Raw genomic sequence first — 22,679 nt, 5'->3', positions numbered from 1 at the left:
TTTATCTGGCTTATCATTCAAGGGACAAAACAAGATTATATTCCCAGGAACATTTGGGGACAGGAACCACTGGAATTTCTTTCATATATTTTCTTTCAGGAGTGGCTAGCTGGCACATAGGTAAGGTAGGGTATCCCTTAAAGGTAGGTGACAGCCTTCATGATTTGATTTGAAGGACACCTCTGAAATGGCACACTTACCTAAAATTTCCTTTGTGCTTTCCAGATATTTTGTCACAATGACAGAAATGTTACCACTATTGATACATTCCATGGACTATAAAATGCATAGTCATTGTTCAAATAAGTATGGGTTTGTTATTTTTAACTCTTACAAGCAATAACATACAATCTCTTATTAATATAAGAAACAAATCTAATTGATAGAAAGGCAGAAAACTAGAGATACTCTGAACATTCCTTGTCCCACTGAACAAATTAAGAAAATAAGTTCAAAATACATCTATAACTGTCTTCCTGAGTTGGAAACAGAAGATCTTTGCTTGGGCATTCAGTAAGGGAAAAAATCTAAAATTGGAATAAAATTATATTCCTTTCCAAAAATGAAATCTTTCTCTGCATATGCTTTGGGAAATGGAGGTATTAACAGTAACCATGGGGAAGAATGGGGTCTCAGGATTTTATTTTAGCCTGAGAATCTAGAATCCTAAGAATAAAGGGCTATTGAAAAATCTGCTTTCAGTATAATCTTTTAGAATGGGAGGATAAGCCCTCCGTCAAAGTTGTAGAGGGAAAGTCCTTCCAATTTTAGAGTATTTCTTTTTATTGCTTACATATTTAAAGACGAGATTAGCAAAGATGTATTATGCTGGTAATTTTAGGGTCCGAAGAATATATTCAGAATTTAATAAGACCCATTGAAATGGGGATTGGACTTACACTTGAAAGAATGAGTGGCAAGTAAAAGATGATACATGATTATGAGCTAAATGGGCTGCTTTCAGGCAAATACAAGATCGAGTCAAGCCAGACTCCCATCCTCAAGGAGTTTAGACTTGTTTAACTCAGAACATATTCAGGATATATGTTTTTTCCATCTAACCCACGTCTTTCGAAGTTTCCAGCAGGAAGTTTCCAACATCCAACCCTTATGTTCTTCACTCATACACTTCACTCTCAATAATATCAATGATCACATTTTTCTCTGGCAGAAAATACTCATCTGAGACTCACAGAATCCACAAGGGAAACAAGCCTAAGAGCACATCTAGACTTCTGCATCTGAAGTCTCTAAAAAGCAGTCAACACGAATTGCTTTGAAAGTCTGAAGAAAACTAGAGACCCTCTTGTTCTGAAAAAGCACGTGTCCAGGTGTGCATGCATATAGACACACACATCCCATACACACATCTATACTCACATACCGCACACAACGATACACACACACACAACATACACACAGCCTTCATACACTATACACACACACACCATACCACACACATACCACACATGCAGGACACATTCACACACCATACACACTCACATACACCACACACGCACACATATGCACGCACATGCACACACCCATTTGATACAACTACTTAGTTGATAAATTTCCTGAAACCCTTCTACAGACTCCTTGGATTCCCAGATTCCAAGAGAATAGTTCTAATTTTAGGAATTTTACATCTTCTCAACGTCTTCCACCACTACGCTATGACTGGATATCTCAGGTTCTTTTCCTTTATTTCCGCAATTGGAATCTTATGTTATTAAAATCTAAAATTATCCCTTAGAAATAGAACTTGATTTTCCCCACCTGTTGAAAACCTAAATTTCTCTTGCTGATGTTGTTGCTGCATTTTTTTAACTTTCAGATTTTCTTTTTGCTATGGCAACTATGGCACAGTGATAACTGTTATAATTCATAATTTTTAAATACATTTTAGAGAAAAATTGTCAACCATATTAAATTAGAGAAAGAATAAATTTGAAAAAAGATAACCAATTCATAACTTCTAGAGTTTGGTAATTGAAGAAAGCAATATGTTACAAAGGAATGATCAGAGGACAGAGAATCAGGAAATCAAATCCTTATTCTTTATTACACTGCCACATACTAGCCAAGTTTGTCTAGAAACTCTAAAGAATATGAAAGATTTCCTTCCTTCCTTCCTTCCTTCCTTCCTTTCTTCTTTCCTTCCTTCCTTCTTCCTTCTTCTTTTTTCCAGCCTATGGTAGTAGCCTTTAAAATAATATATAAAAGCCCCAAAATATAAGGTAAAAGTGGCATTTTATTAGTACGACTCTAATTTGCATGTATTGAAAATCACCATCTTACAACATTGATTTCATTAATATAAATATTTGAAATATAGAATTATGAAAAGTGTTCTAGTTTTATTAACTCTTAGAAGTGATGCCCTTTGAATAGCAGATTCTCTGAAGCACACAATAGACTGATAAAAAGGAATGCTCAATTTATTAAACCTTTTCTATGATAGTAAGAAAGGAAAAGCTAAATCAGATAGATGGAAATCCCAAATCTGAATCCTGGCTCTGCCATCTGTAAGCCATGTGACTTCCAACAAGTTATTTAAACTTCTTAATTCTTTGTTTTACCTTTCAAATGAAGAAAAGACTACTACCTTTCTAGTATGCTGTTAATATCAAGCAAATGTTAAAAGTGAGCTCACTGTTTAACACATAATAGAGAGGGAAAAAGAAAACACTTCCTTTCCTCTTTGAAACAGTCACTTGGAACATCTAGGTTTAAATTTCACAAAATGTAAAAGGAAAGTGTCACGCTAGATGCCATCATCTAAACAAGCTCAGAATTCTTCAGCCAATCAACTCCACAGCTAATTTGGGCTTTTGTACCTGGCCTGTACTGCTGGCATACGGGCTACTTCCGTTAGCATACCAACATCACGAGAGACACAGAACAAATCATGTTCCCATGCATTTTATCAGCGTCTGTAAGTGGCAGGAAGAACTGCAGAAGCTGATACTAAAAACTAGACAAAGCTCTGGTTTCTTTAAATATCTAGGTAAAGGAAGAAGTCAGTGCAGAATCCGTATACAGTGCTTTCCATGAATTTTCATCTCTCTATCATTATTTCAACAACATTCCAAAACACACAGAATTACTTACTACCAGAACTCAGTACCCTTTGGCTGGAGTGTTTCCTGGGCTAATTTTTCTTATGCTGAAAATTAATTTTGAGCGTCAACCTTTGTCAACCATGATTCAGAGATCAGTCTGCCCTTTAGAGGTTCTACACAGAACAGTTGCCCAATACTGGAAACTACAGAGATCATTCAGCTCTGCCTAAGATATGGTGAAAATTCCCATGGTGAAACCTTCGTGGGTTGACAACCAAGGCTTTCATGTGGCTTCAGGATGCCCTTCGCCTGCTGATTCTTTTGGGAACTCTGTGTGACTCACTGTTCTGGTAGGGCATTTCAAGCACTCACCAAATAGTACATAATGATCAAATGAATGTAAGTATCAGTGTTGTTTACTTCTGCCTGATTTCAAGGGGAGAAAGACTTAATGCAAATACAGCATAGGATGGGAGAGGAGTTTTGTATAGTAATATCCAAAACTTCATTGGAATGGAATACATGTAGAACCCAGAACCCATCTGTCATTGGCAGAATTACTCTGGACTTTAGGCTTAAGTACCGAGGGTGTACCACTCAAGTCAGGTCTAAGAAAATATTACCATCCTAGGCAAAGTCGAGAGAGAAAATGAGAGAGATGAAGTGGGGGAAATGAACAGAACTTAGCGTTTGCCTGGCCCTGGCAAAGTGCTAGAAAGAGATGGATTTGTAACCATGAGACATTCTCTCTTGCCCACCTTGGCCATCAGCATGTACATCCTGTAGCTGGTGGGGCTCCAGTTGTCCCATACACGGAAAAGGTCAACCTTCCACAAACTAATTCATCAAAACATTTTTTTTTTTAAATCTAACTTGATGAATGTATCAATCTATCAAAATCTTCTTCGATGGTGATTAATATTCTCAGGGATGTAAAATCTTATGAGAAGAGTGTTCTTGAATATATTCAGGCAATATCAACTCTTAAAAAACATTTTTAAAGGGCTGTTCAATTTGTCAAACCTGACGATTACTGGATGACTTAGTTTTTCCCTTAAATTCTACATTCTTAGGATTATAGCGAAAATTTCACTGATTACGTGATGCCATTCTTTATTGATTTTTTCTTAATCTTTTTAAAGGTGTTTCCAATTTTGCTAACACTTTGGCATTTTCTTAGGGATTCTTTCCAAATTTTTCTGGCTGAAAAATTGTCCGTATTTTCCTATTTACGCACAAATAAAAACTTGTTTAAACTTAGTTAGCAATGCTTAGTATTAACCTAGTTGGTTTTAATTGTGTTTGAAGATTTTTCACAAAGGGTCAGTAGGCTAGTTTTTATTTTAATATCATAACAGCTATTTAGGAAACATTCACTGGTCTCTGCCAGCTCCAATACTGAATCTTAAAAACTGGTGCAGAGCGAGAGACCCCTCTGCTGGCAGAAAGACAGGAGAGTCAATGTAAAAACGCTGCCTGGCCTGCAAAGCCCAGAGAAGCTTTGGTGTAGGGCAGGCAGAGGGAGGCCAGCAGCCAGAGGACGGTATGAAGGTGCTAATGTCCTCAGATTGAAGTTCCAGAACTTTCACTTTAGCCTTGCCAATTTATCCCACCTGAAGTACTGTAAACTTTAAAAGTAGATTAAAGTAAAACTTTGGATAAACTTGGTGAATTAAGTGTTTGGCGATATGATCCTGTGGGCAATGGACCTCTGAGCAAATCAGTGTCAGAAGATTCACGTTAATCATAAAATAAAAGGCTACGGTTTTAAAATTTTATGCCTAAGGACATATCTGCTAAAACAGTAATTTCATCACCTTCCTCATTAACTCACTTAGGCATTCAGCAAATACTTCCCAAGTAACTATCATGTGCCAAGTATTATTTTGGGTGATAGAACGCGTTTTGTTAAGAAGTTCACAAATTCAATATTGCAGGTTATACAACAAATCCATATAAATACAGAAAGAGCAAAAGAAGATGGTATTTATTGGTTGATTCACCTGTTGCCAGTGGATATGGGAATTTAAAGAGAAGAGATGGTGTTCAGGAAGTTTCACAGAACAGGCAGCCTTTGACATGACTTTTGCACTGAAGTTGGAAAAGTGGACTCAAGAGGAAAGCACACCAGGCTTAAAGGAGGTACTCGGCATGCAGTCGGTATGATTAAAAGTTGAGTGCAGGGGAGGATGCGGTGAGACAACAGACTGAAGGGGAGACAGCAGCCCAATGAGAAAGAATCACGGCCCAATGAGTGGTCATGGAAGGGTTTTGGTGGGAGAAAACTAATAAACCATTTTGATAGTGGGGATGCAATCTTTTTGAAACTGTGGGGGCTGAGGCAAGATCTCAGGCAAGGAACAGCAAAAGCACTATCGTGTCAGTCACCAGGGATGAGCAAACGCAACGGCTCTCATGTTGCTACGTGCAGACTGATGAGCAATTTAGGAGGTCGAAGACGGCTTATGCTATGTTAAATATTACAAGGAAAGGAATAGGAAAAGATTTATGGGGAAGAAACCCTTCCCGATTAGGATATGTTGATTACAAAGTTCTGCAATATATTGACAAAGTCCATGGACTATCTACTGGTCAGTGGTGTGGCCACAGAACTCACTATAGCATGTCAGCTGTGAGCACTGGACATACTCACACTCTTTGAAGAGACAGACTTTCAGGTAAGTGTGTACTACTTATTTTTATTCCTGCTTCTCATCCACTCTTGATAAGAAGGAAAAGGGAGGCAGATCCTAACTGGTAGATCCTCCCAATATTAGAAATCTCAAGGAGTTTTCTTGAGAAAACTATATTCTGCTAATAGAAGGGAAGAAGTTTAGGACGTCATTTCAAGTGGTCTGTCAACCCCTTAGGTTAACAGGATGTATTCTGTCTAGTTAAAAAAGAAATCTTCACTTTCACAGCAGATCCCAAGATATTACAACAGCTCCCAGCAGAAGAAACCAGTGAGTTGAGCAGGGCTGACCTTTTTCTCAAGCAAACTTTTGTCATGTTTTTTTTTTCAGTCACCACCAGGAATGTCTAGCTGGGTCTCAGTCTGTCCCATCCCAAAAATCTTTAATTCCACACCCACTCCTATGTCACCAAAACCAATTATTTCACTATTTTAGAGTTCTACTAATTTAGTCAGTAGTCTAATGACCTTCTACAGGGAAACATATTAAACTAGTGACAGCAAAGTATACTAGTTAGGATACAGGATATGATGCTATCAAACAAAAATAAAAGTAAAATAATTACCCAACAAAAGATGGGAGTTCTATTTATCACTCATGTAACAGTCTAAAAAACAGTCTAAAACTGTCAGGGATCCATGATGGTCAATCAGCTCTTCTCGGCTGTCCAGGGTTCCAAGTTAATTCTGCCTTTGTTGTTCCACACCACCCCTTAGGGTTTGGGCCTTGTCTGAATAACTGAAGCTGCCAACTTATCAGCACTATGTTAAAGTTCCGGTATTAGGGAACACAAAAGAAAGCCCATGGCCAGTTGTTTAAGAAGATGACCATGAAGTTGTACCCATCACTTTAGAAATGAGTATGTGGCACCTGGGGGTGGCTCAGTTGGGTGAATCTCTGACTTCAGCTCAGGTCATGATCTCATGGTTCATGAGTTTGAGCCCCACGTTGGGCTCTCTGCTGTCAGCACAGAGCCCACTTCAGATACTCTGCCCCCCCCCCCACCTCCCCCACTTGTGCTCTCTCTCAAAAATAAACATTAAAAAAAGAAATGTGCACTATGTGCTATGTATAGAAATGTTTTTATATTACATAGACAAGTATACATAATTATATAAATATATAGGTGTATATGTGTGTTTGTGCAGGTATATGCCCATTAGTGAAACTGTAGAGCTAATAAGCTCATCTACAGAGTGAAAGGAGAAAATTATCAACCAAGAAGAACAAACTGAGGCAAGATTATAAAGAAACAAAGCAGGGGAAAGACTGTGGTTCGTGTAAATTGAGAGAAGTTTTGAGAGATGCTGCAGTGAAGCCAAACAAAATGAGAATGGAAAGGGATTTACCAGAGTAGCCAACTGAGGGATTATTGGATATCTTGGTAAATGTCAAGTCAGTGGGGCGTGGAACCATAATCACAAAAACTGTTTTTTTTAAGAGTGAAGATGATTACATAGACGAAGCATATGTAGGGAGAGCTGCAGACTGAATGAAGTCAAAGTGACAAAACAGCAAATATACAAAGATGTGGCAGTTTTGTATTTGATTTGTCGCTTAAAGAACCATGACAGATTTATCTTGCTAGGCTGTACTGCATTCTAGCACAGACATATATAACACATACATTATGTGTGTTTGTATATAGAATATATATGTAATGTATAATGCATATAATAGATACTAATGTATATAATACATATATAACACACACTACACTGTGACCACTGTGACACAGACTTATACAGTATAGTATGATTTATAATACCCAAATTTTATATTAGAGGATTTGGAGAAATATTCCAGTGAACTCAGTTCTTTCCTTATACCTGAGCTAGAAATAATTTTGCATCAAAAATGCCCCAGTCTGCCTTTCCAGAGCATGGCTAATCTGTGAAGAGTGAGTTGATACAGTTACTGCATGGCATACTTTTATGGGGTCTAGCTTGAAAGTCAAAGAAATACATAATACAATAGAAGGAGAGAGGCATAAAGTTTCAAGGAAGGTTTTTTTTTTTTCTTAATTACTATTACTTTAGGATGACAGCATGTTTATTCCCTAAGAAGAGCCAGCAGAGAAGAGATTGAAAATCTGAGAGTAATAAAATGGGAAACAGGGAGGGGAGAGGAGAGAGAGAACCAAAAAAGAATCAACGTGTAAAGGAAATTCTTGGAGTGTTGAGCTGAAAAGGATAGATGAAAGGGTTCATGGTTAAAAACAAAAAGGGGGGGGGGAGGAAGGAATACTTCTTTCTCTAGATTGAGACGGATTTCCACACACAAGAAAATCTCACCATTCATCTTGGCTCTCCTTCACAGGTGAGAAAGTGGATATCCAGACAGATGCAGCAACCAGTAGAAAATCTGAGATAGAGCCTTTTAGCTTTTTGTAGTGCTTTCCCTTTTGAAAATAATTTTGTCATTTTTCTTTGAGTTCTTTTCAGGCCCTCCTTGCCCTATTTAAATGTTTGTGTTCTGAGTCAGGCATGAGTTTCTAAGGGAACTAATTGAATAAAATGCTGTGGGACTATGAGACTGTGCTCCGTTTAGCATATTTCCTGGTCACTTTATTAACTTTTCTCTCCCATAACTTATTACACTTTTTAATCACACGTGACCTACCTTTAAGCCTCTAAATATCTCCCTGTTATCAGATAGTATTTAGACAGTGCTCAGGCTAAGAAGTCCTGCATGATGCCCAACGCGGCATCCAAGTTAAACACACCAATTAATATCCATCTCTTCAAAATAGTGGAAAAAAAAAAAAACAAAACAAATGTTCTCTGCATGGCCAAATCAAATCTTTACTTTTAAATACAATGAAAGATTATTTTCTCCTTTTCCAGAAAAGAAATTCTAGCCCTGCTTTATTGAACCCCATCCCAGTGACTCAATTTTTTTACAGGCTTGCTCACCAGTTCTCTGTTTTAGATGTTGGTGACCGAGGAACAACACATACCATTTACTCCACCCCAAGGGACTTCTTGGTCAATATCAGGCAGCAGCAGATGGGAGCTATTGGGACCCAACCCAGACTCAACTTTTGCAGATCACTGCCTATAAAAACTTGAGTGTCACAGAGAGAGCAGAACTCTGCTATGCTTTTCTTAATGGGTAAAGATAAAACCATCATAAAAGGGAAGAAGATTGACCACAAAATATACTCTTCTAGTCAGGACTATTACACTGTCCCAAGCCACTAAAATGTCTGTAACTGCTTTCAATAAGCATCTATCATCTTTATGATGTTTGGTTTCCATCTTTCAGCCATGGGGTAGGGTTGGCTTCATGTGCAGTCAGCTGGACTGCTATTCCTGGGGATTCTTGGTAGGACAACATGTGATTTTTGCCTAAAGGAGTCCCTTATAAGAGCTTCAACAAATGGCCCAGAGAAACACACAACCTTTTCTACCATTTGGAAACTTCAATCCTTCTTTATTGATGAAGCATCCCCCATGTTAACCAGAAAAAGATCCATTCTCTTCTAAATGTTTTTACAAGGCACCACTAAGACAGAAAAGGGTACGATTTTGTACCTCCAACAGCAGAACTAGCTCTTCTTGAAGCTTTGAAACAAGTGAAGTGTTTTTCCATCTTCCGTACCCTTTGCTCAGGCCACTCTCCTTTCCACCCTCTTACATCCTCCATCACTTCTACAAAGGAATTTTTGGCCTCTATATTGACTCATGGACTTGGCTTACAAGGTCCTTCTAAAACATATCATGATTCAGGCTATTTTTTCCTCAAATCTGTTCCATAGACTGCATCTGAATCACCCATCACGGGCTTGAGTGATGCCAGTACTTAGAAGAAAGTAGACCCAAGAGAAAGGCTACCATATCACTTGCATCTCTGAATCCAACCAGCCCTGAAAGTTTCTCTTTTCCTGAACTTGCAAGATAAAAGAGCTAGTAAACTAATTTTTGCTAGCTTGAGTTAGATTTCTATTCATTCCTATAGATATTGTTAATTATTTGATTTGGAAGTTGAGACCAGGATTGCAGTGTTGAAAGTAGCATACTCCAAAAAAGGGAACTGAACGATATAAAATGAACTGAAGATCCTTTGGGGGTGAGGAGGGAGTCCATTTCGGGTTACACATTAGGAAAAGAGATAGATTTTTATCTGGATTTTGGTCTATATGCATACCAAAGATAGAAGGGTAGGGAACCTGGCGGAAAAATCTCAGATTTGGGCATATATTTGTTTCTTATAGTCTTCAGTAGAATCCTGATAGAAAAGAATCAACTTCCTTCTAAGGTAACATGTCTGAGATTAGGAAAAGTATTACGTGTAGTTCTTTTCTTCTGTTCTTTTTTAAAGACAGAGCTTCTTCTACCCTATGCCAACAATCTGAGGCAACAGGATCAAATAAGCCTTTGGTCTCCAGGAGTAAAATGAAGAAAACAAAACATTTTGCAATGAACAATTAGGCAACAAGTACAGTGGGGATTGATTTTTGGACCCAACAGTACTTATAAAAATGTGTGATGTTGATTCTTTTTATTCCACACCTCCATCATCTCCTGCTCTTGACTCCAATGGCAGAAGTATTCATTGCTTCAATTTTATCGGAGGCACTTTATGATAGGGACACATTGGGCTATGCTTCATCAAGCATGCCTATTACTTAACATAGTCTCTAGGTAAAAAAGAGAATGGACGTCATTTCTCTAAAGGCTACAAGAAAGGATAGAAATGACAGAAGACAATCACTTAGAAAAAGAAAAAAGCGCATTATCCAGATTCTACAATTATGGATTTATAACGTTTCTGCAATTTATTTCTAATCCATGGTGTTTATCATAACAAAATTGACTAGCTGCCTGATAGTGTGCTATGTTTCTGAGAAACTCCAAACAATGTTATACAAAAACCTGAGATTTTTTTTTTTACTTTATAATCTAGCCAATTAAAATCAATGGCTTCCTATCCCTTATTATGTTCACTTAAAATGCCCCGAGATATGTCATTGGTGGTCAGAGAAAAATACAGTTATCCGAGGAAGCATTTCTATATGTTGTCAGATTGTCAAACCAAGGAACTCATGGCTATTATCAGAGGAGAGATTATTCCTTACCCTAGGCAAGAAGCAAGTGACATTTTCTATACACCAACTTACTTACTACTTATTATTTATTGTTTGTATGTGTGTGCATTCTTGTGCATGCATACACCCCTGTCCTTGGAGATATAATGGTGTTCTCCCTGGAACTCTAGATCTTGGAAAGGTTTTCAGTGGCTGTGTGTTTTATTTAACTATGGGGTACAAAATGATGGACTCACATTTGACCTAACAGAGGCATGAAGATCAACTCAAAATCCTTTACTTTGAGCTAGAGGCAGATACTAACTGTGATTATAGATTGTCTCCTTAGGGAAGGGTAACAGTAGAGTGATTGTGTGCATGTATGTATGATTACATTATATGATTGCTACTGTATGTGCCAACTTGGCCAGGCTATGGTGTCCAGTTGTTTGGTCAAACTACGAGTCTAGACGTTGTTGTGAATAATTTTTAGATGTGATTAACATATCAACTGACTTTAAATAAAGATTACCTTCCATAATATACGTGGACATTATCCAATCCATTCAAAGCTGTAACAAGAGCAAAGACTGAAGTTTCCCAGAGAAGGCTGGGTTTCTGTGTTGCAGGTTTGAGGCAGAATTCCTGAGTTTTCAGCCTGCTGACCTACCCTACAGATTTCAGATTTGCCAGGCCCTGTAACAGCATGAGCCAGTTCCTTAAAATCTCTAAATACCTACATAGAAAAGCATACACACTCAGGGGCACCTGGGTGTCTCAGCTAGTTAAGTATCAGACTCCTGATTTCGGCTTAGGTCATGATCTCATGTTCATGAGCTTGAGCCCTGCTTGGGCCCTGTGGTGACAGTGTGGAGCTTGCTTGGGATTCTCTCTCTCCCTCTCTCTTTCTGCCCCTCCCCAACTTGCACACGCTCTTTCATTCACTTCCTCAAAATAAACATCTTTTAAAAGCATACATACTCATAAGTATGTAAACATATAGAAGTATATACATAAACACACTCATATATATAACTCATATATACATATATGAGTACAAATACTTTGTAAAATAATTCAGTAGTTTCTTAAATGTCAAATATGCATCTGCCATATGATCCAGCCATTCCACTCATATTTATTGAAGAGAAAGGGGAGAATGTCCATACGAAGACCTATATATGAACATTTATAGTAGCTTTGTTTGTATTATCCAAGAACTAGAAAAACCTTCAACAGGTGAATGAATAAGAAAACTGTGATAAAAATTATACCTTGGAATATATTTGGCAATAACAAAGAGAACTATTGGCATGTAGTACTAATGGATGAATCACAGAATAATTATCCTAAGTGAAAGATGCCAGACAAAAAGGAGTATACACTATGTGATACCTTTCATATACAAGTCTAGTATACATAAGAGTTAGCATTTCCTATGTATATACTATGTGCTTTTCAAATTATAATTGGTTTATAAACATGGTTCTCTCTTTGCTTCACTTTGAGTTGCTTAAGGGCTATCAAAATGATATTGATATTTGTATTCCCTGGTTTTCTTGCTTCACTAGATATGTTGTAAGCTTTTTAATAAGTATTGGCTATATTATTGAATTCCTAAATAGTAGTATCTTCCGAAACCTTATGGATAAATGATTTACTCATTGCCTTTTTAAAAAGAATCCAAACTTTGCTCCATTAAGCTGTAATGACTATTTTAAGTAAAGCTCAACTTCAAGGGCATACAACAAATTCTGCTACTAGGAATGCAAGGTCCGTATGGGCTCATTGGGGATGAGAATTGGTTTCACTGTAACATTTGCTATTCATTCCTTAATTCATTCAAGTATTGAATTAAAAACTTTTGGTTTTTTCCTCCCCCTCATTGGACAACCAGATGACAACACTGGCTGTCTTCATTAAGGCCCATAGAGACCCTCCAAGATTCCTTGACACTCTGCAATCCTCAACTCATGCAGGCTGCCAACTATTGTTTATAAAACAGGGGTAGGATTATGGGTGCTACAGACCCATCTGTGGCTTTAGAACAACTGTTGTTTTAAGAAATGCCTTCTATGTGATCTGTGTATTTCAAAAAGACAGTATGTCAGTCACCATCAGGCCGATTTGGCATTAATAAAAAAGATGAAACAGCTGAGGCGGTGAGTGCATTACTAGAAACTAGAAATCATTGTGGAAAAGCATTCCCCCACTCAAGAAAGAGAAGGTTTTAAAGACGACAGCATAATTTGCAAACTTGCCCTTTGAGATTCTCTTTTGGAGCTGAATTTTATGAATTGCTGAAGACGGCACCCTAAATAATACTTGTAGTGATCATAAGAGGGTTTTTTTTTTCCATCTAACAGTTCACAAATTAAGTTCTACGTGCCATTAAATCCATTCATTTCTCAAAATGTCCTGGGTTTCCCATTTCTGAACATAATCCTACCAGGTTGGTTCTATTCTTTGGTATTTGTGTTGGTGTTTGGGACATGTAAAATAGTGTCAAATTAATCAAGTTAGTAGTAGCAAGACTGAGTTGACAGAACTGTATCAATAAAGATCATTTTGTATTTCTACAGTGTTCTTTCTCTAAGGAAACAAAAACTCAAACAGTGGGGCTTTCACTAATCTCGAAGATGAATTATCTTAAAAAAAGAAAGAAGGATATTGTGCAAGACATCTTTCTGGAAATCATTCCAACACTCACACTTTCAATTACTAACTTATAATCAACCATGTGCCAGGCACTGAGATACAAGAATGTATAATAAAGAAAGCTTTAACTTAGCAGAGAGAAATGGTCAGGTAGACATATAACTGATATGAGAATATTCACAGTACAATAATTATGCAGAAAATCATATGCTGAGTTTCTCAACTGTTTTCTCTCCCTAACACATAAAGGATAAGATACAGTTCCATCGGGAACAGTGGCTCCTGAGGTCAAAAATAGGAGAAAATGGGAAAAAAGAACAGTATACACAACCATGACAATATATAGAGACAACTAAATCTCACTCATATGGTTGGAATGCAAAAGGTAGATGAAGAAAGAGGTACTCTGTGGAGACCCAGTGGGATACAAATTCTGAAGCATCTTGTATGTCATAGTAAAAAGTTTGTGCTTAACCAAGGTAAGTAACGACCACAGGAAAAAATTACATAAAGATAATATATTTCCATTTAGAAATTTCTATTGGGTGGCATTGTAAAGAACATTTTTAAGAAGGGCAGTAATAGGGCTGCCCAGGTGGCTCAGTTGGTTGAGTGTCTGACTCTTGATTTTGGCTCAGGTCATGATCCCAGTGCAATGGGATGGAGCCCGGCATTGGCATTCTCTCTCAGCATGGAGCCTGCTTGAGATTCTCTCTCCCTCTCTCCCCCTCTGGCCCTACTTGCATGTGCGCTCGCTCTCTCTCTCTCAAATTAAAAAAACACACTAGGGGAATATATATCTTTTGGAATTAGTGTTTTTATTTTCTTTCAGTAAATACCCAGTAGTGGAATTACCGGATCATATGCTAATTCTTATTTTTAATTTTTTGAGGAAACCATACTGTTTTCCAGCATGGATGCATCAATTTACATTCCCACTGACGTTGCATAAGGGTTCCTTTTTCTCCACATCCTCACCAACACTTGTTATTTCTTGTGGTTTTGATTTTAGCTATTCTGACAGGCATCTCATTATTTCCCTGATATTTGGTGATGCTGAGCATCTTTTCAGTGTCTGTGGGCCATCTGTATGATTTGTTTGGGCAAATGTCTATTCATGTACCATACCCATTTTTTTAACTAGATCATTTGGTTTCTTTGGTGATAAGTTGTAGAAGTTCTTTATATATTTTGGATATTAGCCCTTTATCATATATATCAATTGCCAATATTTTCTCCCATTTGGCAGGTTGTATTTTTATTTTGTTGATGGTTTCCTTTGCTGTGCAAACCCTTTTATTTTGGCATATAGTCCCAATAGTTTAATTTTGCTTTTGTTTCTCTTGCCAGAGGAGACAGATCCCAGAAAAGTGTTTCTATGATGTCAAATTACTGCCTTTCTTCCAGGAATTTTGCAGTTTCAGGTTTCACATTTAGGCAGTTAACCCATTTTTAGTTTGTTTTTGTATATGGTATAAAAAAAGGTGGTCCAGTTTCATTCTTTTGCATGTAGCTGTCTAGACTCCCAGCACCGTGAAGACATTGTCTTTTTCCCATTGTATATTCTTGGCCTCCTCTACTAGTTATTTTGATAAGTTCTTTTTTGTACTTTCCAGGTAACCTAAAAGTAATACTGTGGAATTGTTGATCCTCTCCTTGTGAGAGGGTAGAGGATAGAGAGTTCAGTTACTCCCATATTTCTGAGAGGCGCAGAGAATGAAGAAATACCACCATTTCTTGCTAAGCTCTCTCAGAAAGGACACTTTGCCTTCCAAGATGTGTAGAATGTGAACCCTGTCAAAAGGAATTCAAAGTGGCTGGTTGTTCCTTCTCTAGAAAATGGGATAATCATTCTTACTTTGCAAGACTACTGTTCACAATTAGAGAAACACAAAGTGCCCAGATTCATTTCCATTTTGTAGATCTTAATAAATTATAATTATTTGTATAAATTATTCTTTAAATTCTACAGATTATTCTTATAAAAAGAGGCCATAAACCACAGGAACACCTGGGGTGAGGATGTATGGAAATCTAAAGAGGAAAGGGAGGTGAGCAAGGAGGATTCAATTATGTTATTCATGAGATTTCATAACGTTTGACAGAACTTCCTGACACTCGGGAACATATGGTTTTTTAAGACATGCAGTCGTGAAAGATGGGGGTGGAGGAACTGGAGTAGATAAGGGTCTGTGTAGAGCCATGGTGTCTGTCAGGATGGTAACTATCAGCAGAGATTAGCAGGCATCTAAGGAAGGTAGCAGGAGTTGAAAGCATCAAGAGAGGGAAGATAAATGTCAAGAAACTCAGAAATGAAAGGTAAAATCCAGTGTTATCACTGGAGTTGCTGAAAGACGGCCACAGTGCTCCTATAAAGCTTCCGGAACTGAAGTAGTCAAAAGAGGTACATGAGGAAGCCTGGGAAATCATGCGCACAAACAGAAGTTGAAGAAACCACTTTAGGAATCTCCTTTGGCAGATGAGTTGAACGGCAGTCTCTGTAAGGCAGACCCGGTACGTTCAAGTCACAGCCAAACCGTGTCCATCCCCCAACTCGCAAGTCTGGCATGAGAGAAGCTCACGTGTGCTTATACTCAGATTGCCTCCCTTTTCACACCTCTGAGGTTTTCTACATAAAGTCAATCTTTCTACCACCGTTGGGTCAATATTTTTATATAAAGAAAATGCATCGACTGCATTCTGGGAACTCCAAATTTAAATTCAGGAAGAGCATTCATTTATTCACTCAACCAGTGAGTTAAGTTTGGTGGTTTCTGAAAATAACAGTGAAAAAGACAGGTATGGTGTCTACTTTATGAGACACTCCATTCTACTAAAGAAGACTAATACTATTTGACCAATCACACGATGACATCATTACGTAATTAATGAGGGGTAAAATATGCGGATAGCATGAGAATGTATACCATTGTATTCATTGTTGCTTTTTATTCAATAAGCAATGGAAAGCCATGGAATAAAGACAGGGCCTATCATGACTATATTTGGCTTTTTGAAAGAATCACCTGGATAACCTGGTCAGAACAGTTTCTATTTACTGATTAAAACTCAGTTTAGGCTGGCAGCCTGCCATTGTCCTTTATTAGAACACAATTCACCTAGGAGTCATAAGCATTTATGTTGCTAATTGCAATGGCTCTCCCCACCCCTGTCTTCAGGACTCCAACAATGCACAGGAGATTGTGGAGGAATAGAGAACAGTGCCCTCTCATCAAGTCCATGCCTCCCTTTGGCTTGTGCTTTGAATCTAAAACTCTTCTCTTTACAAATTCAAAACCTGTCCAGAAGACAAGGACAGGATAGATAGCAAATCACACCTCCATTCTCTACCTCTCTGATCTGTGTACCACAAACCCTGTGAAAACACACAAACTCTGTATGCCTGTAGATAAAATACCTATCACATATATTGCTTCATATACATGATTAGATATTTGTGTTTTGCCTCATTTCTTATAAAAGAACCTCTGAGGAGTGCCTAGGTGGCTTAGTCGGTTGAGCGTCTGACTCTTGATTTTGGCTCAAGTCATGATCCTGGGATCATGGGATCCAGCTTCGTATCCAGCTCTGTGCTGAGCATGGCCTGTGCTTGAGATTCTCTCTCTTTCCCCTCTGTCCCTCTCCCACTCACACATGCTCTAAAATAAATAAATTAAAAAAAAATTTTTAAGAGAAATTCTGAGGGGCACCTGGTGGCTCAGTCGGTTGAATGTCCAACTTTGGCTCAGGGCTTCATCTCAACGGTTCGCGAGTTTGAGCCCCGCATCAGGCTCTGTGCTGACAGCTCAGATCCTGGAGCCTGTTTCAGATTCTGTGCCTCCCTTTCTCTCTGCCCCTCTCCTGCTCATGCTCTGTCTCTCTCTCAAAAATAAAATATTTTTTAAAAATTAAAAAAAAGAGAGAACTGAGAAATACCCATAAACACAGATTTAAAGATATTTAACTTATGTAACTTAGGTCATTTCCAAAAAAAAAAAAAAAGATGAAACACTATGAAGATGGGTTTAGACAAGTTGATACATCCTTTCAACTGTACAGAATTTCTGTGTACTCTTTTAAAATCTGTGGGAGTATACATCAAATTTATGAGTACATTTACTAATTCCATTTTAGGAAATGTATTTATTCTGTCGGTTCTTTGATAAGAACTTAGTATACCAATGAATAAGGGGTTTTACAAAGGAGTATAGAGCATCCTGCCTTAGTTGCATCTCAAGCCTGCCATCGTTCTTATATAAGTAACAAATAAAAACGTATATAATGGTAGATCTATGTTATCTCTTTCAGAAAACACAGAATATGTATTTCTCCATATCACTTATTATAAACACATTTTATCTATCATCTCTCATCTATCCATCATTTATCAATTGGCCTGTTTCCCTTCAATTGCCATATCCATGAAGTTTTCAGTACCTGTAAAAATTTTGGACAATAAACATAGGGTGGGTCCTATGATCCATGAGCATAGTACATTTCTCCAATTATTGGGAGCTTCTTTAATTTTTCTAATATTTCAGTTCACAGGGCAAGTAATGCACTTATTTAATGAAATTTAAATATTCGTAATTCTTATGTTTTTTAATTTTTTTTAGATTTTATTATGTTTTGAGAGAGAGAAAGACTGAGTGTGAGCTGGTGGGGCAGGGGTAGAAGGAGAGATAGAATCTTAAGCAGGCTCCATGCCCAGTACAGAGCCTGATGCTGGGGCTCAATTTCACGACTGTGAGATCATTACCTGAACCAAAATCAAGTTGGCCACTTAACTGACTAAGCTACCCAGGCACCCCTTATGGGTTTTTTTTATTGCAATTTCCAACTATTCATTGAAAGTATATTGAAAATCAATTCATTTGGGGCACTGATCTTAACTCCATATTTTCTGCTCATTTTGAATGTAGTTTTGTTCTTTTCCTAGTTTCTTAAAATGTAAGCTTCAATCACTAATTTGATAATTTTTAAGCTATAAACTTTTCAAAAAACCTTAGCATTATTCCATAAATCTGATATGCTGCATTTCCATTTTCCTTCAATTTAAAATATTTTTGTATCATTCCATGATTAGCTATTTGATCCACAATTTATTTTCAAGTGTAAAAATTCCAGGTATTTGGCTATTTTCCACATATCTCTGTTCATAATTTTTAGTTTACTTTCACTCTGGTCAGAAAACATACTTTGTATTGTTTCAATCCTTTTTAATTTATTGAGATTTTTTATGGCCTACATTATACAGTTTATTTATTCTACCATGAACAGTCAAAAAATAAGTGTATATATGCATACATTTTACATATATTTGGTCAAATTGGCTGATAATGGTGCTTGTACCTTCTATATACTTACTTTCTACATTTGTTAACCTTGAAGTGTTAAAATCTTCATGTGTAATTATGGATTTATTTAATTCTTTTTAACATTCTTATAGTATTTACTTTGTATATTTTGAAGTTACTAGGTACATAGCTGTGAACTGACCCTTTTATCATTATACTGTGTTCTTATTTATTCTTCTATATCCCTAATCTCATCCCCTATACTGGTCTACTTTTTCTGATGGAAACACCACCACTATAATTCTTTTTAAATTTATTGTGTTTTTCTAGCATCTTTTTCAATTCTTTTAACTTATATATATTTTCATATTTAAAGTGGCTTTCCTGTACCTAGCATGTAGTTGGTTCTTGGGATTTTTTTTAAATCAAATTTACCATCTCTGGTTTTTTTCATTGATGTTCTTAGAAGTTGGTAAATTTTTCTGTAATAGGCCAGATCATAATTATTTTCATGTTTTCAGGCCATTAGGTCTCTGTCATAACTAACCAATTCTGTAAGTATAAGATCAACCATAATCAATATGCAAACAAATGGGCATGGCTGGATTTGGCCCTTGGTCTGCAATTTGCTGACCCCTGAGTTTAGATCATTGAGATTTAATGTGATTATTGATATGGCTGGATTAAAAATCTTCCCAGCTGTTTTCTATTCATTTCATCTGTTGTTTCTTTTATTTTTTTTTCTTCTTTTGGACTATTATTGTTTCATTTTATATCTATAATCAGCTTACTAGTTAGCACTCTTTTATAATATGTCCCCCCAATAGATGTTGAGTTTACAATATATGTATTTAATGAGTCGTGGTCTATATCCAGATAATATAAAAATACTGTAGCTGTATTCTAAGGACCTCAAACAACATACTCCAAATGCATTCTTCCTATCCACTGTACTAATTTGGTATTACATTTTACTTTTACATATACTATTAACAGACAAATGCTATTTTTCAACAGTCACATTTAAGAGCAATTAAATGGAGGAAAAATCATTTTGTATTCTTGTTCCATTTCCAACATTATTAATTTGTGTAGATCTGCTGGTTTTTGTTACTTGGTACATGCTAGCTGAGGTAGTTGGGCAGAGGGACCTTCAAGGTTTCTTTGGTTCAACGTCAATCTTAGTTAGGCACTCTCCTTTTAAATGTGTTAGGCCTAGTCAGTAAATAGAGACCTCAGAGTAAAATGAAATGGGAATTTTTAATATAAAGAGTGATTAACTATGAGCAAGGAATTAAATTGCTAGGAGATAAGAGAGACCTCAAAATAATATCCTTGGGTTGAGAGGGAGTATCCAAGTGTGAAACAAACATGGAAGCATGGGCTCCTTTCAAGGTTGGAATTCAGTCATTGTTGAAGGAGGGTGGAATTGCAACACACTGGATAGTGGAGAAGGCTCCTGAATTCCTCCCAGGCAAGAGACTTTCCACAGTTGGCACTGGGGTGTTTGTTCAATTAGATTGATGGACAAGATAGTACAAGTTCAGAAAAGCATTTGGAAATTCCTGTTGGAGTGCCAGAAGGCTAAATTGGGTGGGCAGGAAACTACTTTCTGGGTGCAAATAAATAAATAAATACACACACACACACACACACGTATATATGTATATACATGTGTACGTATATATATGTATATGTATATATATATACACACACACATATACATATACACACATGCACACACACACACACACACACACACACACACACACACTGTGAATCTGGTGTGGGGATGCTTTGGAACTTGCTCGAAAGCTAGACAGGGTACAAGCTGGATTCAGCAGAAAGCCACTGGGAAACAGCTAAGAACAAAAGGGGGTATATATTGAACTGTCTGAGATGCTGGCTATGGAGCCTGCAGAAGTGAGAAATCTGGCCATGCGAGATACTACTGAACATGGGGAAGCCAGCTGGGCCACCCATGGAATTCAATGGGAATCTGCCCACATGCGTTGCTGTTAAACTTGCCAAGAAATTAGAGGGAGAATCCCTGGAGCTTGCCCAGATACTGTTCCTGGGGGGAGCCACTGGATTTGCCTCAGGGAAGTCAGGTGAGGCATCTGTGGCACTCTCCATACCGTGGAACCACAAGGAAGCCAGCTGGGGCCACAGATCTTACTGGGCAACTCTGTAAGCGCTGCTTGCTGAAAAGCTCAGACAGTCAACAGTGAGAGCTGCTGAAATTCACTGAGAATGTGCTCTCCTGGGTGTCATGCAGGCTAGCCCAGCTTCCCAGCAGCAGAAACAAAGCACTTTAGAACAAGGATGAAAAGCCCCATTCTCCCTGAGTGTCCCTCCAGTGCCCTCTGCTGTTGAAACTTTTTTTGTTTGTTTGTTTTGAAGTTCCAGTATCACAGTTTGGTGAATTTGGACCTGGTAAGAAATTAATAAATGGTCCAGTCTATCCATTGGGCTCAATCCCAAAAGCAGGATCAAATAAATCCCAAACCTCATCTTTGTGAATCTATCTCCTGAGACCACTTATGGTACTAATTCTGTATCATTTAAGGTCCAGTCAGGACATGGAAACCACATCTCGATGGAACCATATTGTTCATGGAAGAACCATGAAATATTCCAAGGCATTGACTACTAAAAGGGAATAAAAGGAAATTCCTAAAGAACAATTCACTGATGAGAGAGAGAGTAACCCTAGGAAGACGGACTTTGAAGGAGATAATCCTTCTCAAGCCTGGGATTCAGATTTCATTGGAGGATATAGGGCTCCAGCATCTGTATCTGAACTATTCATGATCAGAGCTGATACACAGTTGGTGGGCTGAAACAGGTGGGTTGAAGACTACAGGCTGGGCGGGTAGGCTGGAAACCTGCCCCTGGGACACTGATGATAGGGGGGTTGTGAACACAGAACTGTGGACCAGAAGTGGCAGGCAGTAACTTTTTCCCCAAAAGCTTATCAGCAGACTAAGGCAGGTGGGCAGGAAATTCACCAGGACACTGTCAAGCTGTCAGACAGGTGTTCTGTTGAACTTAGGGGATCCTGTCTGGGCACCAGCTGGACTCACCAGAACATCACTGGGAAGATTCCAGCAGGAGGGAGGGTGCTAGGAAACTCTCTAGGGAGCTTCCTGGGGTCCCAAGAAGGATCCAAAAAGATGGCTCTAGGGATCCTCTTAGTGAAGATCCCTGCAGAATGTGACTGAAACTCATGGAAGTAAGTGAACTCTAGCAGGTGCCAACATGTCAATATACCAGCCCCTCACTGGAACAAAAAGCAGCAAAGCTTTCCAGAATCAGGAAAGAGAACCTGTCTTCCTCTAGTGCTCTCTTTTTTAAAAATTTATTTAAATCCAAGTTAGATAGCATATAGTATAATAATGGTTTCAAGAGCAGAATTTAGTGATTCATCACTTACATATAACACCCAGTACTCATCCCAACAAGTGCCCTCCTTAATGCCCATTGCCCATTTAGCCCATCCACCACCCACCTCCCTCCAACCCTCAGTCTGTTCTCTGTATTTAAGAGTCTCTTATGGTTTCCCTCCCTGTTTTTATCTTATTTTTGCTTCCCTATCCCTCTGGTCATCTGTTTCGTTTCTTAAATTATACATGTATGTGAAATCTTGTATTTGTCTTTCTCTGACTTGTTTCACTTAGCATAATACATGGTAGTTCCATCCATATTGTTGCCATTGGCAAGATTTCATTCTTTTTCATCACTTAGTAGAATTCCAGTGTGTGTGTGTGTGTGTGTGTGTGTGTGTGTGTATACATACATACACACACTTCTTCTTTAAGCATTCATCAATGGACATTTGGACTCTTTCCATACTTTGGCTATTGTCGTTAGTGCTACTATAAACATTGGGGTGCATGTGCCCCTTCAAATCAGCATTTTTGTATCCTCTGGATAA

This window comes from Panthera uncia, chromosome F2, assembly GCF_023721935.1.
Source record: "Panthera uncia isolate 11264 chromosome F2, Puncia_PCG_1.0, whole genome shotgun sequence".
Lineage (NCBI taxonomy): Eukaryota > Metazoa > Chordata > Mammalia > Carnivora > Felidae > Panthera > Panthera uncia.
The sequence above is the reverse complement of the archived record's forward strand: the minus strand, read 5'-3'. Positions refer to the sequence as shown.